The 27,381-nt window shown below is 38.3% G+C and overlaps 1 non-coding gene and 1 pseudogene across 1 annotated transcript; both read right to left on the bottom strand.

The window, feature by feature from the left end:
* Window positions 1-2,769: 2,769 nt before the first annotated feature.
* On the bottom strand, window positions 2,770-7,175 carry LOC148561611 (uncharacterized; annotated as a pseudogene).
* Window positions 7,176-14,875: 7,700 nt separating this feature from the next.
* LOC148561610 (small nucleolar RNA R71) lies at window positions 14,876-14,979 on the bottom strand. Its single transcript, XR_015886509.1, has one exon. It is a non-coding gene; the product is annotated as a small nucleolar RNA R71 (small nucleolar RNA).
* Window positions 14,980-27,381: the final 12,402 nt, after the last annotated feature.

The following is a 27,381-nucleotide window of genomic DNA, read 5'->3' as shown; positions in this document are numbered from 1 at the left end:
GAACACTTGCAAAAATAAGATACTGTCTGAAGCTCACAAGAGTAGATTTTTAATTTATCCAAGGAATGACAAAGATATGTCATTACTTGAAAGAGAGATTGAGGCAACTAAATTTTGAGGGTAAAATTTTTAATTAGGTGGGTAGGATGTAAGATCCAGAAAAAATTATAAAAGGATTATTTGGATAGTTAATCATTAAATTAAAATAGTTAAAATGTGCCTGGATGGAGTCAAAAATTAAAACTTAGGAATTTAAAATTTTAACGATGATATTTGGATTCAAAAAATTTTTCCGAGCCAAAAAATGTAATTTTTTTTTGTGGAAAAACACATATTAGTAACATAACCAACAGTACTGGCTTAAGTTTGTCTAACATTTTAAGTGAGACAATTAATTCTGAGTGAAGAGAACTAAGAAATCAAAATTTATTATTGAAAAAGTAAAAATAATTAAAATACGAATTAAAACACTAGGTTTTAGCCAAAGTTGGGCTAACGGGCTAAATCGAGTGAACCGGGCCCAAGTAAGCCCAAGTCCACAGTATAAATACCCCACAACACAAAAAATTCAACTCATTCTCATCAAAGTGAGAGAGAGAGTTCGTGGAAGTGAAGGGAGAAAAAGGGAAGAACCAAAAGCTAGAGCACTATTCACTTCAAATTTCAATCACTCATAACTTTTGATCCGAAATTTCGATTGATGAGCCGTTTCAGCCACTTGTCTATCTCGAAATCCTCTTCAATTCTATCTAAACCTTGTGATAAGAAACTCTAAAATTTTTGCCTAGTTTTCTTTTCTCTAGTAATTCACATTTTTTGTTTTGAGAGTGTTAAGATATTAGAATTTTGATTCTTTAAGGGTACTCTAGTGTGGATTCCAAGTGAGTTCCACCTCAAATTCGAGTGGATAAGGTAAAAAATCACTAAATTCTTGTGGTTAGTTGAATTTGATAAACTCTAGTGCTTGATTTTGGTACAATGTATAAATTTTAGATTGAATGTATGTTGATTTGGTGAATTGGATTGCTTGGAGTTGGACTCTTGTGGCTGAACTTGAAAGCTTGAGAGGAAAAAGTCCTTTTGGTGGTTTTGAGCTTAGAGAAAAATTAGCTAAGGTACGGTTTAAGTTTTATTTAAATACCATGGAATATGACATGAAGTCCTAGGCTAGATGCCCCTAGGAATATGATTAAATTGTAGGATTAGATGGAATTAAATGTTGTAATTGATAAAGTATTAATTTTGATTTTGAATTGGTAATTGTTTGTTTGAGTTGTGAGAATGTGGTATGAGTTACTTAGAAGTGAATAATTGTAAAAGAATGTGATATGAGCTTGGTGATTGAGAATGATGAATTGATGAATTATGTAACACCCTGACTACCCTAAACCTTACCTCTAGCCGTAAAGCAAAGGTTAATCAAAGGTTACAACAATTCTAAGGCTTGTACATATTTATATAGAAGGAAATAATATATTCTAGAAGCTCGATGAAGGATTAAGCTCAAAGACAGAATTTAAAAGCCCAAATAGTACTCACGAAGCTACAAACTTAAAGCACAGGACACAGTGGCGGATTTACGGGGGGCCTAAGGTGGCCATGGTCCCCCCAATTTTTAAAAAAAAAATATTACTATTAGTTTATTATTAATTTATTATTATATAATTAATATATATATATATATATATATTATAAATTAAATATATTTTTGTATATTACACACTAAAAAATTTACATGTTAGTAATTTAATATGTATAAATTATAAGGTGTATTATAATATATCAATAGCAATTAATAAATAGGTTTAAAAAATAATAAAAGCGTATAAATATATAAATAATTAAAAAATTATTGAAAAATATAGGTTTGGATTAATATAAATAGTGACAATTATAAAAAAAATTTATTTTGACTCTTTCTATGACAACAATAATAACTGAATAGATTTTTTAAACAATAAAAATTATAAAAACAATACTTTAAAACAAGATGAAAGACGAACTTTTAATAGATCATATGATTGTATATGTTGAAAAAGAGAATACTTCAAAATTTATTTCAAATGGTAAATTGATAATTTTAGTTATATGAAATATCGCAGAATAAATTCAAAAATACCAAAATCTTAAAGTATGTAGTTGAATGTTAATTGTTATATATTTGACCTATATACCATAAATTATATTTTGTTGATTTTTTGTTATGTTATATTTTAATTTATTTTATATTTAATTTGGCCCCCCTCTTATAAAATTTCTGGATCCGCCACTGACAGGACATATATATAATATGATAAGAGGTAATAATATAGTAGCATAAGAATCTAGTCTCGGCTCGCGGAGTTTAAACCGGCTAGCTATATACAAATAGCATAGAAGTTTGACAATTAAAAGCAGCTTCTACAAATTACTCTCTCAAAGGTAAGCCTCTAGACAAAATAAATACAAAAGATGAGAGACATATGCGAAATAATCAAAAGACTCCTAAAAATAGAATGAAGATCCTCTGTTCTGTCACCACCAAGCAACTCACCAAGGTGGGTTACTACCTGCATCTGAAAAACAACAACAGAATATGGTATGAGAACCGGGGGTTCTCAGTTTGGTAACAGTGCCCAATAATGTAAGATATAAGGTTCCGGGACGCCGAAGGCAATCCTAGAACTTCATATCGATACAGAATATTCAAGCCTTAACAAAATAAAATAAATAACTTAAACCATAAACCATAAACAGGGTTATCTAAACTTAGGGAATTTCTAACTAATACTAAACCACACTGATGTATCCCCCAGCCTTCGCCAACCTACCCTCCACGCGACCCATCGCCACCACCTTCCTATCCTCCTCAGCACTAGACAATCACAGATAATGCAAGTAAGTAAAGCACAGATAGTATTCATATATAACAAGTAACCCAAGAAGCAAGTAGGCATGTTATACAATTAGGCAAACTCAAGTAATCAAAGCAAACAAGCACATAAGAGATGCATATGATGAATGTCTATCCGATTGGCTCGTGATATCACTTGTCGGTCCATAAATGCCAACCCGACACATCCTTTTGGATGTAGCTTTTCTGCAATGCCCACAGATATAGTACCAGGCACACTCTATTTACCCACGGATATAGTGCCGGGCACACTCTATTCACCCACGGATATAGTGCCGGCCACACTCGCATGCGTAATCCAAGGATATAGTGCCTGGCACACTCTTGCAGCAGAAAAGGTTATTAACCATAATTCATTCTCAGGGACATAGTACCCTGCACATTATCATTTTTAACCCAAGGATATAGTGCCTGACACACTCTCCACATTCAACAAGATTATCATTCCTCGCTGAGTTCTCATCATACTTAACCCAAGGATATAGTGCCTGGCACACTTTCAATATTCAACAAGGTCATCATTCTTTTCTGAGTCCTCAGCTCATCATAGCCATCATCAACTTTTTATTCTGAACTCATTAGCTCACCAGTTTCTCAATTCGTTGTCATTAACCACCAAGTTCACTACTCTTCCTTCTCCTTCAACCAAACTCATCCTCAGTACACCAGAAACCTAAGACTCCATTCTCTAACTTTTCAAAATAGTCCAAATCAAATCCATCTAAGATCTTTCCCATGTTTGATACCCCAAAAATAAGCCCAAGAGTTTTAATTAGGTGTCATAGAAGTATACAAACTTGTTGGAAAAGTGAAATTGTTTGAAAACAAAGTTTAAGTTGTAAAACAGGGCGTGTGCGTACGCACAAGGGTGTGCGTGCACACGCCCAAGAGGATTTCAAAACGTGTGCGTACGCATAGGGGTGTGCGTACGCACAAGTACCAAATTTTACAAGTCTGTTCGCTCGCATAAGCTGTGCTCGTGCCCCCAACAGACTGCCTTTCCCAACCTGTGCGTGCACACAGGTTGTAAATCTTCATTGGTTGTGTGCGCGCACAGGCTATGCCAGTGCTGCCAACAGCAAGCCTTCCCCCGTGTGTGCATACGCACAAGGCTGTGCATGCGCACAGGTATCAAAAAATCACAAGGGTGTGTGGGCGCACAAGGCTGTGCGTGCGCACATACCAAAAATTACAAAATTCTGCAACATTGCAAAATTTCAGATTTTGATACCAAACTTTGAATGATCATAACTTTCTCTACAAAAATCCAAATTTTACAAACTTTATATCAGTTTGAAGAGTTTTCAATGAACTTTAAATCTAAATAAATTTCAACAACTTTTGAAAACTGAGGCACAAGTTATGACCCGTCAAAGTTCACCAAAAACTAGTTTTTACCAAAAATCTTAAAGCTCCAAATTCACCAAATCTCTCAATCCAAAACCAATTATTCACAACCCAAAAACACTAGACTCACTCAAGAATCCATACCAAATATTTCTTAACCACATCAACCATGCAATCATATAAACCATTTAATACTCACTTCATCCAACTCTAAATTCAACCTAACATCACATCCAATTTCCTTAATACCACCACTCAAATTCTCAACAATAACCAATGCTACAAGTATCAATTCTTTCATTCTATTATCATCAATCAATCCATTCAATTCATCAAACTACCTCACTCATTTATTTTCAACATGAACCACAATAACTAATAATCAAAATCATCATCATCATCCAAAACCATCATAAACACTCATAATCATCATCAACCATCAACAACATCAACAATCACTATAAATCCTCATAAAACTCACATCCTTCAACATTAATCCTCAAATAACCTCAATCTTAGCAATCATTATCAATATTTACATTACCACAATTAAGATACACACTCACCAACATCAACCAATATCATAATATGTCATTAACACCCATAACCCTCATCAACAATAATAAGTCTCACATTCCCCATCAACCTTCATAATCATTAAAATACCAACAATGATCATCAATCATATAATCATCATCATTATCATTCCAATCCCTTCCACAGAACACCACTACAACATCACTCAATCATCATCAAGCAACACCAATCATCAATTTTCTCATCAACATCATAATCAAACTATAACATACACAACTCATAAAATCTTCATCACAATTCACATGCCACATACATAATCCAATCCACTATTTATTTAATTCAATCCTATCTTAGGGTCACATAGCCTAAGTGTCCAGAAACATTACATATTACACAAAGGAAATTAAAACCATACCTTGGCCGATTCCCAAACGCACCAAACACCAAAACAAAGTCACCAAGCTTGATCCAAAGCCTCAACCAACTCCAACAAATACCAAAATTTAATCTAACATCATATATATAACAAAATCAAAACCTAAAAACCACAACATACAACACCACAAGGATTCATGGGCAAATTTACCTTGTCCAAAGAGGATTGGGGCAATTTCTAACAATTACTCGCTATTAGAGATCACCTAAACAAGCAAAACCACAAAATCCATTCCAAAACCAAACCCCCAAAAATGCAGAAGTTAGGACAGGAAACTGGGGAGTGGGTGACGTGGCGGAAATTGGCAAGTTAAGAAATTATTATAAGAGATACGTTGCAAGTACAGTTCTTAACCAACCGAAGATCCGTTTATCAATTTAGAAGGGTTGTCACAAAAATGTAACCATGTATTTAAGCTCAAAGTCTCACAGGTTGTGTGTTCTTTAGTTCAAAAACCATGTTCCAAATATAACTTCAAGCAAATTTAACATAAAAGTTTTGATTAAAATTAGTGAAATTTTGTTCTAAAAATAGAGTCTTAGAAGAAACTTATTATCTTTTCAATCAAGTAGAACATGCATGCAACTAACTTATTACTATGCAATTTATCCTATTCTACAAAGAAAAACTAACTAAATATTCTATTTTATTGGTGTTAGGGAAGAGAAATTACCTCCGGAAGTCAGGTACTGACCGACCTCCCCACACTTAAGGCTTAGCACCGTCCTCGGTGCCATCTGTCAGGAACAAAGGTGGGCTGGTAGCAGTATCGCCACAGTCGGGACCGTCATGGCTCCCTGTGCTGGAAAAGGAAGTGGAGTCCGGGGTGTCTGAGTCCTTGAATTTTCCCATAATCAGCTCCTTGAGGTATGTGAATCGGCGCTTGTTACGGCGCTCTCTTAGCTTCGCTTTCTGTTCTTGCCGATCCATCCTTTCAAGTATCTGATGGAGCAGTTGATTTGTTGTAGGTGCTTGTGGTGTTAAAGGAGGAATGTCCTCAGCCGGTTCAGTAGGGTGGCTTGTAGTGGCTGCTGGAGGTCTGATATATTTCCCGTTAGGGACGTACTGATCATCCCGTGGAAGCATGGCTTTGGTGTCCCCAGCTCTGTAGGAGATGCCGGCTGCTGAGACAAGATCTAAAACCAAGGCGGGAAAAGGTAAGTTGCCCGCAATTTGTATGTGTTCCATAGCATTCTGGATGTGTCTTGGTAGGTTCAGAGGCTGATCTGTAAGGATGCACCATAGTAGAACGGCTATATCTGCAGTGAAAGAGGACTCGTGAGTGCTCAGAAAGACGTAATGGGATATGATCTGTGCCCATACGCGAGCATCCAAGGTGAGTGCAGAAGCCGATATTCCCTTAGGACGGGAACGATGGTATCCATAAATCCATCTGCTCCCAGGTAGTGCGATAACTCTGAGAACAGCGTCCCAGTCAAATTGGTACCTCTGACGCTTGAGTGAGGCTTCTTGAAAGGCGTCCAGTCCTTCTGGAGTAGGGGGAAGACCTAGAGCTCGTTGAATGGCCTCTTCTATAATGGGGACTTGCTTCTGACCGACATAGACAGACTGCAGGGTTGGCAGGTGGAAATTAGAGTAGAACTCAACTACCCAGGAAAGATTAACCTGCCGTGGCTATCTCTGTAGGAATCTCCATTGTCTCCGTTTAATTTACGGCTCAACAAGGGTAGCAATATTGGGTGGGAGGATAAGAAGGTATTCGTTGTTGTAACTCCTTTCTGCCAGGATGGGGAACATCTGCTCACAGTAGCGATTGGGAAATCGCGCAGTGTCCTTTGTTGGGAAGGCTTTTTCTTTGTCATCGACCTTTATAATCCTCTTAATTCTTTTTGTTGAGGGCTTAATTGCAGTTGAAGATGGCTCTGCCACTAATACTCTTTTTGTTCCTCTCCTCGCTGGTGGTTTGGGAGTAGCTTTCTCTTTACCTTTCTTGGTGGCCATCCTGAAAAGGGAAAAAGAAAGTAATTTGAATTCAAAGGGATAGAGCAAGGAAGAGGATGATTGATAAACCACTATTTTATGGTTTATCTTGTGCTCAATTGAGTGGTTTTTATCAATTCTTTACCCACTTATTCATACTATTTGCATGGTTTTACATTTACCTTCCTAATTATGTGCTTTGATTGAAAACATGCTTCTTTGGGCTTAAGTTCCCTATGTTTAATCCTCTCTTATTACCATTAGATGCCTTGATATGTGTGTTAAGTGATTTCAGAGATTACAGGGCAGGAATGGCTCAGAGGATGGAAAGGAAGCATGCAAAAGTAGAAGGAATACAAGAAGTTGGAGAAATTGCTAAGCTGTCCAGCCTGACCTCTTCGCACTTAAATGGCTATAACTTTAGCTACAAAGATCCAAACGATGCGGTTCTAGTTGCGTTGGAAAGCTAACGTCCGGAGCTTCGATTTGATATATAATATGCCATAGTTGCTCTAACGCTAGGCGACGCGACCGCGTGCTTCATGAGGACGCGTCGCAGTGACGGAAATTCAGCATGTTTGAATTCGCAACCAGTGAATTCTGGGTTGTTTCTGACCCAGTTCTCGGCCCAGAAAACACAGATTAGAGGCTATAAAGTGGAGGAATGCATCCATTCATAAGGAGGCTTTCACATTCACAATTTTAGGAGTAGATGTAGTTTTTAGAGAGAGAGGTTCTCTCCTCTCTCTTAGGATTAGGATTTAGGACTTCTCTTAGTTTTAGGAGTGACCCTCAATCCCAGGTTCAATGTTCTTTTATTTCTTTTCTCAATTTTGTTTATGACTCTCTATGTTTAGATTGATTTTCTATTTAATATATTTTGAGGTATTTCAGACTTATGATTGCTTTCTTTTATTTATATAAATAATTTGGATTTTTCCCTTTTGGCTTTGGTTGAGTCATTGGTAACTCTTGAGTTATCAAACTCATTGTTGATTGAAAATTGGAATTCTTCAAGAATTAATTCGAGTTTCAATAACTCTAGCCTTTCCCAAGGAAAGACTAGGACTCGAGGAATCGAAATTAATTCATCCACTTAACTTACCTTCATAGTTAGAGGTTAACAAAGTGGGAGAAAAATTCAATTCTCATCACAATTGATAAGGATAACTAGGATAGGACTTCCAGTTCTTCATACCTTGCCAAGAGTTTATTTTTATTATTATTATTTTATCTTTCTTGTCATTCAACTACCTTTTTACCTTAATCCAAAACCCCAAAACACACTTTTTCATAACTAATAATAAGAACACCTCCCTGCAATTCCTTGAGAAGACGACCCGAGGTTTAAATACTCGGTTATCAATTTCAAAGGGGTTTGTTACTTGTGACAACCAAAACGTTTGTATGAAAGGACTTTTGAAGGTTTAGAAACTATACTTGCAACGAGAATTTATCCGCAAATTTCTAGACCACGCAAAAGTTCTCTCATCAAAATGGCGCCGTTACCGGGGAATTGCAAACGTGTGCCTTATTATTGGTTATTGTAAATATTTGCTTTTTACTTGTTTATTTGTTTTTATTTTTACTTTTTCGTAAATTAAGAGGTTATTGGTTTTTATTTAGTTATTAAAAATTTTTCAAAAAATTTTTTTTTCTTCTTGGTGTTCATCTTGATCTTCAAGTTGTTCTTCGTGTTCATCTTGACCTTCAAGTTGTTCTTAGTTGTTTTCTTCGTTTTGATATAAAAATTTAAGTTTGGTGTCATTTTATTGTTTTTCTCTTTCCTCATTAAATTCAAAAATTCAAAATTTAAAAACTCAAATTTCAAATTTCAAATTTCAATTTTCAAAATTCAATTTTAAAAATTTAAAATTCAAACTTCAAATTTCAAAATTTAAAATTTCAAAAATTTAATATTTAAATTTTAAAATATTTTTCAAAAATCATATCTTTTTCAAAATCTTATCTTATCTTATTTCAAAAATCAAATTTCAAAATTCAATATTTAAATTTCAAATTTTAAATTTCAAATTTCAAAAATTTAAATTTCAAAAATTTAAAATTTAAAATTTCAAAATTTCAAAATTTAATTTTCAAACTTCAAAATTTAAATTTTCAAATTCAAAATTTAAAATAACCTTTTAATTTAAAATTTGTTTTTATTTTTGTTTTTAATTTTTATTTGCTACTATGAACTCTCACCCCTTTGGCTATGAGTCTGGTTAGAATTATATTGCAGGAAGAGGAAATTACAATGAGAACAGGCATCAAGGTTGGAACAATCAAAGATGGGAGGAGCCACAAGGATTTGATCAACCGTCATGGCAACAACCACCTCCAATGGACTATCAACAACCACCACCATATGCCTATAAACCCTCTCCTCAACATGACTTTGGACCACCATACTCACAAGCCCCTTTTCACCATTCACCTCCATATGACCCTAACCCGTGTCCACCATACCAACCACCATATAAGCCAAATGAACCCTCCTATCCACCCCAAACCTCCATGGAGAAAGCACTTACTGATCTAAACTCTACTATACAAGCTCTCGTCGCCCAAATCAGACCACCAAATACCTTCAACAATCAACCCTCAAGCTCTAATGCACTTTCTTTTCAACCACAGAATGATCTCTCCATCCCATCACCACCATCTATGGAAGGGCACCCACATCCATCAATCCAAGAGCAACATGATCCCAATGATTCTATTGACATGGAACAAGAGAGAAGGGATCATCTTCGCGAATCCATACTTCATAAGGAGTTAGAGGAGGCCCTAAAAGTGAAGGAGCCACCACCTCCATATACATCATGTCCATATCCATCTACCCAAGAGCCATATGATCCTAATCATGCAATCCAAGTGGAACAAGAATCAAGGGATCATCTCAAGGAATTAGTGGATCGATTTCATGCAACCTTTCACCAATTGAATCAAGCGATAAATCAATTAGCTTCCCGACGTTTGGACACTCAAGGAACCCTCATGGCTTCATGTGGGCAATCTAATAAAGAACGTAGCATGAAGGAGACATAGAAACTCCAGTGGATAGTAAAGAGCATGAATTTGTACTGGAACAAGTGGAGGAAGCCGGAATTATTGAAGAAGAAGAAGTGGTTAAAGACTTAGGAGATGCAGAACCTCCATGGGAAAGTCCAGTCATAGAACCCCCTTTCAAGAAGTTTGAAATTGATGCTGAGGAGGGTGTACAACCTCCAAGGCATATCACAGTTGAAGACTTGGAAGAGGTTGATCAAGAGATGGAGATTCAAGAAGAAGAAGCACAACCTCCCATGCCCTTGGAAAGTAATGAAGAGAAGATTGAATTGGAAGAAAGCTACCAAGAGGAAGAGGTTGAAATTGAAGAAGCTTGCAAAGAGGTGGTAATTATCAGAGAAGAGCACAAGGGAGTAGATCTTACAATTTCATTAAAAATACCTCCCTCTAAGTTGCCATCATCCTTCACAACATTCAAGTGGGTAAAATTCATATCCCTTAGCTTTCTAATTTCACTTGAATATGGGCTACTGGAAACGGATGGTCAACTTAGAACTCTTTGTGGCATTAAGAGTAAGAGGAAGATGGTTAGTGGTAAGAACTGTCCTGCAAAGTTCATTATGGTTGGAAGCTTTAAGTTTAAACGCAAAGGTTGGTGTAGAACTCAATTGAATGGGTCTAGGAAGTTGTTTGGACGCTTCAGTGAGAATTCTAAAGCTGAATCACCCGGATGGAATCATGATAATCAACTTGAAGACGGGTGTAAAAGCAAGATTTGGGACCCCGGAATTCATTCTGGCAATCAACACTATTGGGGCCTTGTAACTTGCTTTAACTTACTTGAAGGCTTTTTGCGCCTAGTTTGGGACCCCGGAGGTTACTGGAATCACAAACATTGGTGGAGATTCAAGGATCAGTACAAGCACAAGCCACCATAACAAAGGACTCCCCAAATGTCCAACTTAATGACTTTAACTAAAAGTGCTAGGTGGGAGACAACCCACCATGATATGATCGTTCCTTTTTTTCATTTTTTTTATTTAGTTTTATTTGTTTTCGAATTTTATTTTATTTTATTGTATTGAACCTGGAATTTTGCATAACATTCATATTAGCATTGCATTCTGCATTTTTCATGCATAAAAAAAAAAAAGTGCCACGCGACGCGACCGCACCAGCGACGCGTCTGCGTCGCAAGGAGAGGGGAGAAAATAAAAACGAACAGAGAGTCACACTGGAGTGTGGCTGGAGGCGTGCCAGTGGCACAAATCGTCCCACGGGACCGCGTCCCCGACGCGTCCGCGTCACATGGGAATAATGACCTCCCACGCGACCACGTGACCCACGCGGCCGCGTGCCCTGATTTTCGACGTAAAAAGGGTGCACAACGAATTACTGTGCGCGAGTGGTGCTGGATTGGTGCTGAACGCACAATTCTATCCACGCGGACGCATGGCTCACGCGTCCGCGTCGTTCCCTTCTGAAGCCCACTCACGCGATCGCATGCCCCACGCGATCGCGTCACTCTGATATTTGGCAATAATGCATTTTGAACAGAGAGTTGTGCAAGCGCGAGACTGCCCTCGCGCCAGTAGCACAAAATGCGTCACGCGTCCGCGTGACCGACGCGACCGCGTCGATTAATTTAAGTGCAAGTCGCGCGACCGCGTCCCCACGCGTCCGCGTCGCTTGCGCCACACAGCTTATCCAGATCAGCCAATTAACTTATCTTTTCTTCCCCAATCCTAATTTCTTCTATCTTTTCTTCTTTCTTCTTTCTTTCTTACTTTATTTCTTTCCCTTCTCATTCTTCTTATCTTTTATTTTATTTTATTTATTTTCATACTTTCATTCATTGCATTTTAATTTTGTATATTCTTTTTTAAATTTATTATTTTACCATTGGTGTTCAAATGTTCTTATTCAACTGTTATATCTTTTCTGATATTATCTTATTGCTTATGACTTGTTTTATTCTGATTGGGTAACATTATTTAAATCAATGCTAATCTTTTATGATACTTGTACTTCTCTTGCATTGATATGAACTTATACTATCTTACATTACCCACATTTTCCTCTCCTTTGTTGCAAATTTTGCACCACTAGTATGCCATGTGCTTATATTGTTTTCTCACGTACATGTTGAAGCTTCTATGTAAATGAGACCCTTATCATTTGGCATTAACCCAACCATACTTCATTTATTTTCTTATCTCTATTATTGGGTTACCCTTCTTCCTTTTTTCTTTCAAGATGGCCACCAGGAAGAGAACCGGAAGACGTTTACATGGGGAGACAAACAAGTCCATCTGTAAATTCCTTGAAGAAAAGCATCAGTTGGAATAACCCGTCCACCTGCATATCTCAGCATGCACCGAGGACGGTGCAATTTTTAAGTGTGGGAGGTCGATACCGATCTCCATGGGTTATTATTTTCTTATCAACACCAATATTTTAATTTCTTTGTTAATTGCTGCATCTGCATATTTAATTGCATATCTGTTTGATTTTATGCATTTAGTCACTACTTGGTTAAAGTAATAAATTTCTTTTTAGGACTCTATTTTTGAAAAATTTTACTAATTTAAATTGAAATATATATATATATATATATATTGATGCCAGGGCATCTTGGCCAGTTTCACTGACCTTTTCTTTACTGTTTTTAGGATAGTTTCATACATTTCTTTAGGAAATAAGCTAGTTTTGGGTAAATATTCACTTATGCCTTGATTCAAGCATACATTGTGCATTTTACATAATTTCATGAGAATTTTGCATAAGTTTAGTGACAAATATTATGTTGCATTACTCATGACTTGGACTAGAGCTTTGATGCACTTTATTGCTTGATTTCAGGACCAAAAAGGAAGCAAGAAAAAGGGAACTACTCTCTGTATTTTACTTTCTTTGCAATTTCTAGTTTTATGATGTATTCTCCATCTTTGTTTTCATTTTCAAGAGCTATGAACAACTAAACCCCTTTCATTGGGTTAGGGAGCTCTGTTGTAATTTAATGGATCAATACTAATTTTCATTATTCTTCTTCTATCTTTCCTCTTGATTTTACTTGAAAGCTTTCGATCTTCATCCCATTGAGTAGTTATCTTGGAAGAGAAGCTATTCAAACTTGGATCTCTTTTGAACCTTGAAAGAGGAATGAATAGATCAAGCTAGAAATACTTTCTCATGCTGGACCAAATTGGGTTTGGATGGGTATGTGACTATAACCCTCTCAATACTTGGTTTGGGAAATGCATGTGGTATAATCAGTGACCATACTTCATCTCTTCTCATGAGCAATTGACCAAGGAATTGGCTATTGATCAAGATTTGAGAGATTGAATTGCAAGAAATTGTAATTCAATCACTTAAGATTGCCAAGGAGATCAATGAGTGCATTGATTGAGGAAGAGATGAAAATGAACTTGATCCGGAGAATTGCAACATCTCCTAAGCCCAATGAACTCCCCATCTCTGATCTTACCCATTCTCTTTAATTTCTGTCATTTACTTTTATGAGCAAATCCCCCATTCCCATTTACAATTCTGCAATTTATTTCCAGTCATTTACTTCCAGCCCTTTAATTCTAGCATTTACTTTTCTTTTATTTACATTTCCGCCATTTTAATTTCTGCAACTCTCAACCCAAATTCTGGATTCGCTCAACTAGAACATTCTTCTAATTAAAGTTGCTTGATCAATCAATCCCTGTGGGATTCGACCTCACTCTATTGTGAGTTTTTACTTGACGACAACTTCGGTACACTTGCCGAAGGGAGATTTGTTGAGAGACAAGTTTTCCGTGCATCAAGTTTATGGCGCCGTTGCCGGGGATTGATTGTGCATCAACAATGATTAAATTGGAAGATCACTAGATTGAGCATTTTTATTTTGTAAATTTCATTTTTCTGTTTGAGTGATTTACTTTTTGTTTTAGTTAAACTTCTTCCCTTCTCCCTCTACCCGTTTATTTTTCTTTGTTATTTTCAATTCTGTTTGCTAACCCACTAACTGTTTGATATATTGCATCACCCACAACTAACAATAACTCTGACACAAATACTGTCTGCACCTATTTTTTTTGCTTGTACTTGTTGGTTGTATGACAGGGAGAAGAAGCGGGGCTTCAACTTCCTTTGATTCTGAACCTGAGAGAACCTTCCTTAGACTAAGGAGGGAGGCAAAAGAAAAACATGTAGTTGGTGCTGAAGAAGAGGAGGAACACTTTGAGGAATACTTTGAACCTAACATGGAAGAAAACATGGAAAATCATCATGAAGAAGAGACTCACAACCATGGCAGAGGAGGTGGAGCAAATCATGCTGGGGAGGATAGAAGAGTTTTGGGCTCTTACATCAATCCAAACCCAGGCAATTATGGAAGTAGCATCCAAAAGCCAACAATCCATGCCAACAACTTTGAACTTAAACCACAGCTCATCACCCTTGTTCAGAACAACTGTTCGTTTGGAGGAAGTGTTCAAGAAGACCCCAATCAATATTTAACCACTTTCCTGAGAATATGTGACACAGTGAAGTCTAATGGTGTTCATCCTGATGCCTATAGACTGCTCTTATTTCCCTTCTCACTCAGGGACAAGGCAGCCAAGTGGCTGGAATCCTTCCCAAGGGAGAGCTTGACAACTTGGGAAGATGTAGTGAACAAATTCTTAGCAAGATTCTACCCTCCTCAATGAATCAATAGGCTGAGAGCTGAGGTTCAAACTTTCAGGCAACAAGATGGTGAGACTCTATATGAAGCATGGGAGAGGTTCAAGGACTTAACAAGGAGGTGTCCACCTGACATGTTCAACGAATGGGTCCAGCTACACATTTTCTATGAAGGGCTCTCTTATGAGTCAAAGAAGGCCGTAGACCATTCATCTGGAGGATCCTTGAACAAGAAAAAGACCATTGAGGAAGCCATAGATGTTATTGAAACAGTAGCAGAAAACGACTACTTCTATGCTTCCGAAAGAGGGAATACAAGAGGAGTGATGGAGCTAAACAATGTAGATGCTCTGTTGGCCCAAAACAAGCTCATTACCCAGCAACTGGCTGACCTCACCAAGAAAATGGAGAGGAACCAAGTAGCAGCAATCTCCACTTCATCAACAACACAAGAAGGAGTGAATGAAGAAGCAGAGGGGAGTCAGGAGCAAGCCAATTACATTGGGAATTCACCAAGGAAAAACTATGATCCATACTCCAAGACTTACAACCCTGGATGGAGAAACCACCCAAACTTTGGGTGGGAAAGTGAGCAAGATCAAAAGCAATTCACCCAGAGGACATCTCAACACCCCCACAACAACACTTCTCCATACACTTATCAAAACCAAAACAGCACGTCTGTGCCGAATCACTCATCAATTGATGACAAGCTCTCTAAGATTGAAGCCTTACTTGAAGGAATATGCCAAGAGATTCAAGAAAATAAGGTGTTCAAAGAGGAGGTGCGAGCCAATATTAAGAACTAGGGAGAGACCATTAGGAAGCTGGAATTCCAGGTGGGATATTTAGCTGAGAAGATTCCCAAACCTACTGATAGCTTCCCAAGTGACACGGAGAAAAACCCCAAGGGAGAAGCAAAGAAAGTAAGATGGGAAGATTGCAAAATGGTCACTAAAAGTGATCAAGAGATTGAAGACAAGCAAAGCAAAGTGTGCAAACAACCTGAAGACAACTCAACAAAGGAGGAGGATAGAGATCACAAAGAACCAGAAATCTCACAACAAGAGCTGCTGAAGCTCTATGCACCATTCCCTCAACTGTTCAATGGTGCTGTGGGAAAAAGAATATACTCAAGGTTCCTAGACTTGTTTGCATCTCTGCATGTGAACATACCATTCATCAAGGCAATTCAACAAATGCCTGCATTCATCAAGTATATGAAGGAACTTCTTCCCAGGAAAAGCTCACTCAAGGGAGGGCAGACTATAATGATGAACAAGGAATGTAGTGCCCTTATTCAACTTGAGTTGCCTACAAAAAGAAGAGACCCAGGAAGTTTTCATATACCTTGTGCCATAGGTGAAAACATGTTCGACAGAGCACTATGTGATTTAGGGGCCAGCATCAACTTACTGCCCTTATCCCTGGTGAAGAGGCTGCAGATCAATGAGATAATGCCCACAGATGTCATTATCAGACTGGCTGACAAAACTCAAAAGCAAGCAATAAGAGTGGTGGAAAATGTGTTGCTAAAGGTTGGGAAGTACTTTCTCCCAACAGACTTTGTCATTCTGGACATGGAAGAGAGTCACACTCATCCAATCATATTGGGAAGACCATTCCTAGCTACGGCCAGAGCACTTATTGATGTAGAGAAAGGGGAGCTAATATTGAGAATCCATGATGAACGACTCAGCTTCAATGTTTTCAAACTCTCGCAAGAAACAGATCAAGAGGACAAGGAACTAAGCACAAATGATAATGAGACACTGAAGGAGGAAACAAGCACTGAAGCACAGCCAGTTCATTCTGAGATCCCCTTAACTGACAAATAAGGAAAACAGTAATTGCCACAGCTCAAGAAAAAGTTGGAGGAACCTAAACCTCTAGAGGCAGGTGAAGACAGCACCACAGCTCCTTTAGAAAAAGAGGTCACCAAGGGAAAGGCAACCTCAAAAGAAACAAAAAAGAAGGTACCAAGAGGGTGGAAGAACAAGAAGATCCCTACGGAAGACTTCTCTCCAGGGGATAGAGTTGTCTCAGCCTACTTCCCAGATATTCCCCCTAATCTCCCTACTGTGCCATCTCAATTACCCAAGGTCTTCACTATCAACAGAGTTCTTTTCCTGGAACATGTGGAGATTATTGATCCAACCAATGGATACAAGTCCACAGCAAGAGGGGAGGACTTTAAGCACTACCAACCACCATGATGAAGGAAAAACGTCAAGCTAGTGACGCTAAAGAAGCACTTCATGGGAGGCAACCCATGTTTTATATGCTTTCAGATGATAATGAATAAGTCAATCTTTATGAGCTTCAATCCAAACTTAACAAACAATTGGTGAAAATCTTCTTATGCAGAATATAGTGAGGAACAAGTTTGGTGTTCAAAGCAAACCAAGTTGCATGCTAGTCTTGGGAGCTTTGAACACAAAACTTTCATCACAGTGATCCAAACTAAGTTTGGTGTCACCTCATGGTGCCACCAAAATGCATATAAGGACCCACCAACAGTTAGTTAGTTAGTTGGAATTCATAAACAAACAATCAAATCCTTTCTTTCATTTTTATTCTAACCATAGATTTTTTTTTATGATATTAATTTCCTTATTTTAAATCTTTATAGGAAAGAAAAAGGAGCATTAAAAGGGATAGATTGGACAACCAAACAAAGAAGGTTCGGACACCGCAAAAAGAGGGAATACATTGGAAAATGTTGCCATGCAACATTGAAAAAAATAGGACCCCTAGAAGACCGAGCAATCCCCATCATAAAGTGATGATCCTTGTCTTCTAGCCATGCATAACCCCAACCGTCCATCAAGTGACTATTTCATCAATCTACACCCTCCATTCCTTCACAACTTCTCTATATAAACAACCCTTGTCCGTACTACCCTTCATTGTCATCACACACCCTTCACCACTCTTCCTTTCTGTACAAGACACCCTCTATCAATTATAAACATTTTTTCCTACTCGCTTCACTGCCATAAAACCCTAAACAACCAAAAGTCTCCACAACCTTACCACCTTCACATATTAACCATCATTCATGGCATCTTCAAGTTCTAAGAGAAGGGAAGGGAAGGAACCCATGGAAGAACACCCATATGATGAGAAGAGATTTAGAAGCTTGCATCATGCATTGCAATACGGGTGGATGGTTGATAAGGAAATCATTTATGAGCTTGGATTCCAAGTTAAGAAGACTGAATGCCCCGAAATCACAGAGAAGGTAGAAAGGAGAAGATGGGAGCTCCTCACTGACCCGGTCACTAAGGTGAATGCAAATCTCATAAGAGAATTTTATGCAAATGCAGTCAGGTATGATAAGAAAGATGAGTCATATACAAGCTTTGTGAGAGGAACAATGGTGGATTTTGGTCCCATGAGTGTAATGAGGGCATTGAAGCTACGGTCTATACCGTTTGAAGAAGAAAGTTATCACTCAAGATTGGACAACAACCCCAATTATGACCAGCTTTTACGAGACCTTTGTGTACCAGGAGCTGACTGGGAAAGGGGTGCTGGAAATAAACCAAAGTTCATTAAGAGAACAGACCTCACTCTTGAAGCCAAGGGGTGGTTTGAGCTAGTGAGGAGGTCTATCCTCCCAGCTGCAAACAACTCGGAGGTGAATCTCGAGAGAGCAACAATGGTGCATTGTATACTCAAGGGAGGAGAAATCAAGGTTCATGAGATCATATCTCAAGGAATTAGAAAGATGGCAGAGAAAAGCGACTCAAGAGGAACATTAGGTTACCCTAGCACTATTTACCGAATATGCAAGAAAGCTAGGGTCGTTTTTGAAGATGAGGACCCCGTTTGGATAAAGGAAGGCATTCCAATAACGGTCCGAAGGATGAATGCTGCAGAATCCCCCCTGCCTCAACGGAAGCAAAGAAAGAGGACAGCCCCTCAAGTAGTGGAAGGCCAAGTCTCAGAGGGATCAGCACAACAAACCTTAGACATGCACCAATTGCAGGAGGCCATTGATGGCTTATCTAGACAATATTTGGAAGGCCAAGGAGCACAGAAAAAGCTTCAATTACAGATGATGGGGCAGCAAGAGGAAACACTTTCAAGATAGAGGACTCAGCAAGGTGAGTGGCAAAGGCAAATGATGGAACAGCAACTAAACCAAGGACAACAATGGGAAGAAGCATTCAACAGGATGGAACAAAGGCAAAACGAGCAACAAGAATCCACCCAGAGGCTAATCAACATCCAAGCACATCAAGGGGCACACATACATGAGATGCATCGAAGACAAATAGAACAGGCAGAACTATTGGACGAGCAAAGGGCATTCGCAGAAGGAGTTTACATGAGTCAAACAGGACATCAGATAAATACTCAAGCCAGGCTCGGCTACTTAGTGGGACAGCTGCCAATATTGCATCTAGGAATAGCCAAGTATGATGAAATGAAGGATGAATTAGCACGAAAGGAAAGACAAAGGGTGGAAGAGAGTCATGAGTCAGTGAGGAAGGCACTTGAGGATTGGAAGCAAGCAAGATTGGCACGGATGCGAGGAAATGCAAGAGGAAACAAGGAGGACAAGCAAGGAAAAGAGCGTGGACATCCACAACAGTAAAAAGTGGTGGAGTTTCTTCTTTGTTCCATCTTTCTCTATATTTTAAATAAGGAAGATCTTATATGAAATAGAACTTGCTTCCATGTTATGTTTGAACCTTTTTCAATCATGTTATTTCTTTTTTTTATTGAAGAGAGTCTATGTGCACTGGTCTTTATGTCACTGCATCATTACTTCCCTTTCTTGTAAGCTTGTCCCTTTTAAATCAAATTGAAGAAGAGAATGATTATGTTTTTAAAAAGACCAGAGTAGAGTTCCTAATGTGGAGGTGCATTCATGAATATTTGGGGTAGTCATAAGTTAGCTAAGTTGGTTCAACCACAAGGTTAGGAGGACAACTATCTATCCTGAATACTTGACTTTGGATATACTCATGAGACTAAGTTAATAACAAGATCCTAAGAAGAGAAAAGGGAAAGAACAATGGAAGTGAAAAACAAAAGAAAAAGAGTAAGCAACAAGGCTAGGCATCAATGGTTTTAATCTTGAGGCAAGTGTCTGTGGTGCTCCTGTGTGAGGGATCTACTTGGATGAATAAGCTCTTAGGGGTGCTTTATCACTTGGTAACTTGGGTTAACTAACCCGGGATTATCAGCTGAAAATCCACTATCAAGAGTAACCCTCACTACAGAGCATTTAGTAACCCAAAGAGGTGCTGGACACCAAGGTCTCAAGAAAAGGAAATAAATAAACTATATGCCTGTGGTGTGTATGTATGGGGGAGAGACTTGAGGGAGTAAGTCCTTAGGGGTGCTTCAACACCTAGCACCTTGAACCAACTGGTTCGGGAGTGTTGGCTGAAAGCTTATCTTAAAGAGTTGCCCCCTTACAGAGCACTTAGCCTAAATAACACAAATAACCCTTGAAATAACAATAAAAGGATCAATGAATAAAAAGTCTCATGAGATATAAACAAAGTAAGTGTTAGAGACATGATAAAGGTCTGAAAGCCAGTAATGGAATGAACCTAAGTTGCTATGCATGAAACCACCATAAAATCAGTAATATGACTTCCACAAGGATGACTCATTCCTCTGGATATTCCATTCATCATTCTCTTGTTCCAGTACTTGCTTAGGGACAAGCAAGATTTAAGTTTGGTGTTGTGATGCCAGGGCATCTTGGCCAGTTTCACTGACCTTTTCTTTACTGTTTTTAAGATAGTTTCATACATTTCTTTAGGAAATAAGCTAGTTTTTGGTAAATATTCACTTATGCCTTGATTCAAGCATACATTGTGCATTTTACATAATTTCATGAGGATTTTGCATAAGTTTAGTGACAAATATTATGTTGCATTACTCATGACTTGGACTAGAGCTTTGATGCACTTTATTGCTTGATTTCAGGACCAAAAAGGAAGCAAGAAAAAGGGAACTACTCTCTGTATTTTACTTTCTTTGCAATTTCTAGTTTTATGATGTATTCTCCATCTTTGTTTTCATTTTCAAGAGCTATGAACAACTAAACCCCTTTCATTGGGTTAGGGAGCTTTGTTGTAATTTGATGGATCAATACTAATTTTCATTATTCTTCTTCTATCTTTCCTCTTGATTTTACTTGAAAGCTTTCGATCTTCATCCCATTGAGTAGTTATCTTAGAAGAGAAGCTATTCAAACTTGGATCTCTTTTGAACCTTGAAAGAGGAATGAAGAGATCAAGCTAGAAATGCTTTCTCATGCTGGACCAAATTGGGTTTGGATGGGTATGTGACTATAACCCTCTCAATACTTAGTTTGGGAAATGCATGTGGTATAATCAGTGACCATACTTCATCTCTTCTCATGAGCAATTGACCAAGGAATTGGCTATTGATCAAGATTTGAGAGATTGAATTGCAAGAAATTGTAATTCAATCACTTAAGATTGCCAAGGAGATCAATGAGTGCATTGATTGAGGAAGAGATGAAAATGAACTTGATCCGGAGAATTGCAACATCTCCTAAGCCCAATGAACTCCCCATCTCTGATCTTACCCATTCTCTTTAATTTCTGTCATTTACTTTTATGAGCAAATCCCCCATTCCTATTTACAATTTTGCAATTTATTTCCAGTCATTTACTTCCAGCCTTTTAATTCTAGCATTTACTTTTCTGTTATTTACATATATCCTTACCTTTACCTCAGCCCCATTACAACCTTGAAAAGACCTCATGATGTTTGCATTGATACATTAAATATTGTTGATTGGTTAGATGAAAAACAAGGTTTAGAAAGCATGACTAGGGAAGAGTAGAGTGATTACCCTATACAGTTGAGAGATTAGAGTGATATACACTGCTAGTAAGGGTTCAATGCTTGATTCTATGTTCCCTGCTTTCATGAGCTATCTTCTTACAAGTTTACTTGTTTTTTTTTATTGTATGATTTGATTTTGTAAAATCTGATTTATGTTTGTCTTGGAGAACTTATTTACTCTTAACCAAGTAGGTAGAAACATTTTGTATGTAGTTGCATTCATAGGTTGCATTTCATACATTCTATCATTCCTCTTCATTCTTTATAGCTTCTCTTAAGCTTAGCATGAAAACATGCTAATGTTTAAGTGTGGGGAGGTTTATAAACCACTATTTTATGGTTTATCTTGTGCTCAATTGAGTGGTTTTTATCAATTCTTTACCCACTTATTCATACTATTTGCATGGTTTTACATTTACCTTCCTAATTATGTACTTTGATTGAAAACATGCTTCTTTGGCCTTAAGTTCCCTATGTTTAATCCTCTCTTATTACCATTAGATGCCTTGATATGTGTGTTAAGTGATTTCAGAGATTACAGGGCAGGAATGGCTCAGAGGATGGAAAGGAAGCATGCAAAAGTGGAAGGAATACAAGAAGTTGGAGAAATTGCTAAGCTGTCCAGCCTGACCTCTTTGGCTATAACTATAGCTACAGAGGTCCAAACGATGCAGTTCCAGTTGCGTTGGAAAGCTAACGTCTGGGGTTTGATTTGATATATAATATGCCATAGTTTCCCTGATGCTAGGCGATGCGACCGTGTGCTCCATGCGGACGCGTCGCAGTGACGAAAATTCAGCATGTTTGAATTCGCAACCAGTGAATTCTGGGTTGTTTCTGACCCAGTTCTCGGCCCAAAAAACACAGATTAGAGGCTATAAAGTGGAGGAATGTATTCATTCATAAGGAGGCTTTCACATTCACAATTTTAGGAGTAGATGTAGTTTTTAGAGAGAGAGGTTCTCTCATCTCTCTTAGGATTAGGATTTAGGACTTCTCTTAGTTTTAGTAGTGACTCTCAATCCCAGGTTCAATGTTCTTTTATTTCTTTTCTCAATTTTGTTTATGACTCTCTATGTTTAAATTAATTTTCTATTTAATATATTTTGAGGTATTTCAGACTTATGATTGCTTTCTTTTATTTATATAAATAATTTGGATTTTTCCCTTTTGGCTTTGGTTGAGTCATTGGTAACTCTTGAGTTATTAAACTCATTGTTGATTGAAAATTGAAATTCTTCATGAATTAATTCGAGTTTCAATAACTCTAGCCTTTTCCAAGGAAAGACTAGGACTCGAGGAATCGAAATTAATTCATCCACTTAACTTACCTTCATAGTTAGAGGTTAACAAAGTGGGAGAAAAATTCAATTCTCATCACAATTGATAAGGATAACTAGGATAGGACTTCCAGTTCTTCATACCTTGCCAAGAGTTTATTTTTATTATTATTATTTTATCTTTCTTGTCATTCAACTACCTTTTTACCTTAATCCAAAACCCCAAAACACACTTTTTCATAACTAATAATAAGAACACCTCCCTGCAATTCCTTGAGAAGACGACCCGAGGTTTAAATACTCGGTTATCAATTTCAAAGGGGTTTGTTACTTGTGACAACCAAAACGTTTGTATGAAAGGACTTTTGAAGGTTTAGAAACTATACTTGCAACGAGGATTTATTCGCAAATTTCTAGACCACGCAAAAGTTCTCTCATCAATGATATAGGTGATAAACAATGCACGGTAAAAAGGATGTCGTTAACACATGGTCATGACTACATATGAAAAGTTCATCAAAGGGAATAAAGCAAGTGCATTTTGTGGTAATTAGATGCAAGATGTTTATTGGCATGCTGGCAAAGGCATGAGTAGCATAGATCAAGCATTAATTACTTAAATATGTTATCACTCGTAACAAACTGGCCATCACGTTTGTATTGATAATTATCTTCAATGAATAAAATATGAAAGGGGTTTTGTGAAAAAAATAGGCATTAGAATAGTAGAATGGAATAATCTAGAAAAATGCATAATGCCATATGGGTTTTTTTCACAAACACATAGCATGGATGATGAATAAGCTATTGAAATTATTAAATTGAACATGCAAGCAACCCTTAAAAATTGATATATAATTGCCAAACAATTTTTTTTGCAACAATCCACAAGCATATAATAAGAAACAATGACCCAAATAAATTTTCAACACCAATTAAAAGAAAAAGAAAGAAAAACAAAACATGGATAATGAAAGTAAAAAGAAAAAGAAAAGAAGAAAACATAAAAATAAGAAGAATAATAGAAAAGTAAGGAAGGAAGAAGAAAAGAAAAACCTTGATAATAGTGGTGAGAGAGAGAGAGAGTAGAAAGTGAGAAAGAATGAAGAAGGAAGGAAGGGGAGGGGGAAGAAGAAGGGGAAAGAAAAATTAGGATTTGGGAAAGAAAAAGATAAGATATTTTGGCAGATTTGAATGAGCTGTGCGGCGCAAGCAACGCGGACGTGTGGGGTATGCGTTCGCGCGAGTGGCACTTAAATGAATCAACACGGTCGCTTCGGTCACGCGGACGCGTGACAAGAACCGTGCGAGTGGCGCGAGGGCATCCTCGCGCCCGCACAACTCTCTGTTCGAAACTCTTTTTGCCAAAATATTGGGTGACGCGGTCGCGTGGTGGACGCGATCGCGTGGATGGCCAAGATTGGAGGGCGACGCGGACGCATGGGGCACGCAGTCGCGTTGTAGGGCTGGTGCGTCCAGCACCATTCCAGCACCACTCTAGCAAAACTTTCGGCCATGCACCCTTTTTGACGTCGATTTTCAGGTCACGCGTCTGCGTGGGTGACGCGGACGCGTGGAAGGCAATTCTCCCACATGACGCGGACGCATCAGCGACGTGGTCACGTGGGTCGAATTGTGCCAAAGGCACGCCTCCATCCACGCTCTCGCGTGACTCTCTGTTCGATTGCTTTTTCTTCTTTATGCACATACGACGCGGACGCGTCGGCGACGCTGTCGCGTCGCGTGCGATATATATATATATATATATATATATATATATATATATATATATTGTTTTTTTTTTATGATATGCAATATGTAAATATAGATGCAAACTATAGGCACTGGTACTGAGAAGAGTTATTGCTAAAGAAAACTAAGAAATAAAAAAGAAAGGAATGATCATACCATGGTGGGTTGTCTCCCACCTAGCACTTTGCTTTAATGTCCGTAAGTTGGACGCTCCACTATCTCAGTCTTCTGCTATGGATTGATCTTCCAAGAGGAAAATCTCGAGCTCCTCGTTTTTCTTCATCTTCTCGCCATGATATAGCTTTAAACGATGTCCATTAACTTTGATGAATTCAGAGCTTGAAGGATGACTTAGGTGAAAAACTCCGTACGGCTCATCCTTTTCTACTCTATATGGACCTTCCCACCTTGATCTCAATTTGCCTGGCATGAGCCTCAGTCTAGATTTGTAAAGGAGGACTAAGTCCCCAGGTTGGAACTCTTTCCTCTTGATGTGCTTATCATGTACAGCCTTCATCTTTTCCTTGTACAGCCTTGAGTTCTCATAAACTTCTAGGCGAAGGCTTTCCAATTCTTGCAATTGCAACTTCCTTTCAATTTCGGCCTTCTCAAATTCTATATTGCACTCCTTTACTGCCCAAAAGGCTTTGTGCTCCACTTCAACTGGGAGATGACAGGATTTTCCATAAACTAAGTGGAAGAGACTCATCCCAATGGGTGTCTTGTATGTTGTTCTATATGCCCAAAGTGCATCTTGTAGCCTGGTGCTCCAGTCTCTTCTATGAGGTTTGACTATCTTCTGCAATATACGCTTTATCTCTCTGTTAGACACCTCAGCTTGCCCATTAGTCTGAGGGTGGTAGGCTGTTTCTACTTTATGAATTATCCCATGCTTCTTCAATAATCCTGTTAGTCTCCTGTTACAGAAATGGGTGCCTTGATCGCTCATGATTGCTCGTGGTGATCCAAAGCGACAAATGATATGGTTTCTAACAAAGGAAACAACAGTGTTAGCATCATCAGTGCGGGTAGGAATTGCTTCCACCCATTTGGAAACGTAATCCACAGCTAACAATATATAAAAATAACCATCAGAATTTGGAAATGGACCCATGAAGTCAATGCCCCAAACATCAAAAATTTCACAGAAAAGCATAATCTGTTGAGGCATCTCATCCCTCTTGGATATATTACCAAATTTTTGGCATGGGAAACAAGATTTACAAAATTCAGCAGCGTCTCTAAAAGAGTAGGCCACCAGAATCTACAGTCTAAGATTTTTCTAGCTGTTCTTTGAGGGCCAAAATGTCCTCCACTCTCAGATGAGTGGTAAGCCTCTAAAATAGACTGGAATTTTGATTGAGGCACACACCGTCTAATTACCTGGTCAGCGCTACATCTCCATAAATACGGGTCATCCCATATATAATATTTAGACTCACTTTTTAGCTTGTCTCTTTGATGCTTAGTAAACTCTGGAGGAAAAGTGCGGCTAACTAGATAATTAGCTACAGGTGCATACCAAGGGACTACCTCAGATACTGCTTGCAGGTTATCAAATGGGAAATTATCAGCTATAGGAGTGGAGTCATCTTTAATGTGCTCAAGGCGACTCAAGTGGTCCGCCACTAAATTCTGGTTACCACTCCTATCCTTAATTTCTAAATCAAATTCTTGTAGAAGCAGTATCCAACGTATAAGCCTTGGTTTGGATTCCTTTTTAGCTAATAAATACTTTAGAGCCGCGTGGTCCGAGTACACTACTACTTTCGTACCAAGTAAATAGTCTCGGAATTTATCCAGAGCGAAAACAATAGCAAGAAGCTCTTTCTCAGTAGTAGTGTAATTAGACTGAGCGGCATCTAAAGTCTTAGACGCATAAGCAATTACAAAGGGGTCCTTACCTTCACGCTGAGCCAGCGCTGCTCCTACTGTATGGTTGGAAGAATCGCACATGATTTCAAATGGCTGGCTCCAGTCTGGTCCTCTCACAATTGGAGCTTGAGTCAGGGCAGTCTTCAGCTTATCAAATGCTTGTTTGTAATCCTCACTGAACTCGAACTCAATATCTTTCTACAGTAATCTGGATAAGGGAAGTGCAACCTTACTGAAGTCCTTAATGAATCTCCGGTAAAAACCTGCATGGCCAATGAACGAACGGTCTTCCCTCACAGAGGAGGGGTAAGGCAAACTAAAAATAACATCCACCTTTTCTGGATCTACAGAAATGCCAGTATTAGACACTGGTGCACGAAATTGTGATTCACACTTTTCACAACTCCGCACAACTAACCAGCAAGTGCACTGGGTCGTCCAAGTAATACCTTACGTGAGTAAGGGTCGATCCCACGGAGATTGTTGGCTTAAAGCAATCTATGGTTACCTTGTAAATCTTAGTCATGAGATTAATTATGATTATCAGTTTGAATTATGAAAAATAAAAGAGCATGAAATAAATACTTGTTATGCAGTAATGGAGAATATGTTGGAGTTTTGGAGATGCTTTGTCTTCTGAATCTCTGATTTCCCCCTGTCTTCTTCTTCACGCACGCAAGGTTTCTCCTATGGCAAGTTGTGTGTTGGTGGATGACCGTTGTCAATGGCTACCATCCGTCCTCTCAGTGAAAATGGTCCAGGTGCGCTGTCACCGCACGGCTAAT

This window comes from Arachis ipaensis, chromosome B6 (assembly GCF_059453495.1).
Source record: "Arachis ipaensis isolate K30076 ecotype BB chromosome B6, ASM5945349v1, whole genome shotgun sequence".
NCBI lineage: Eukaryota > Viridiplantae > Streptophyta > Magnoliopsida > Fabales > Fabaceae > Arachis > Arachis ipaensis.
This window is presented reverse-complemented; position numbering and strand designations above follow the sequence as displayed.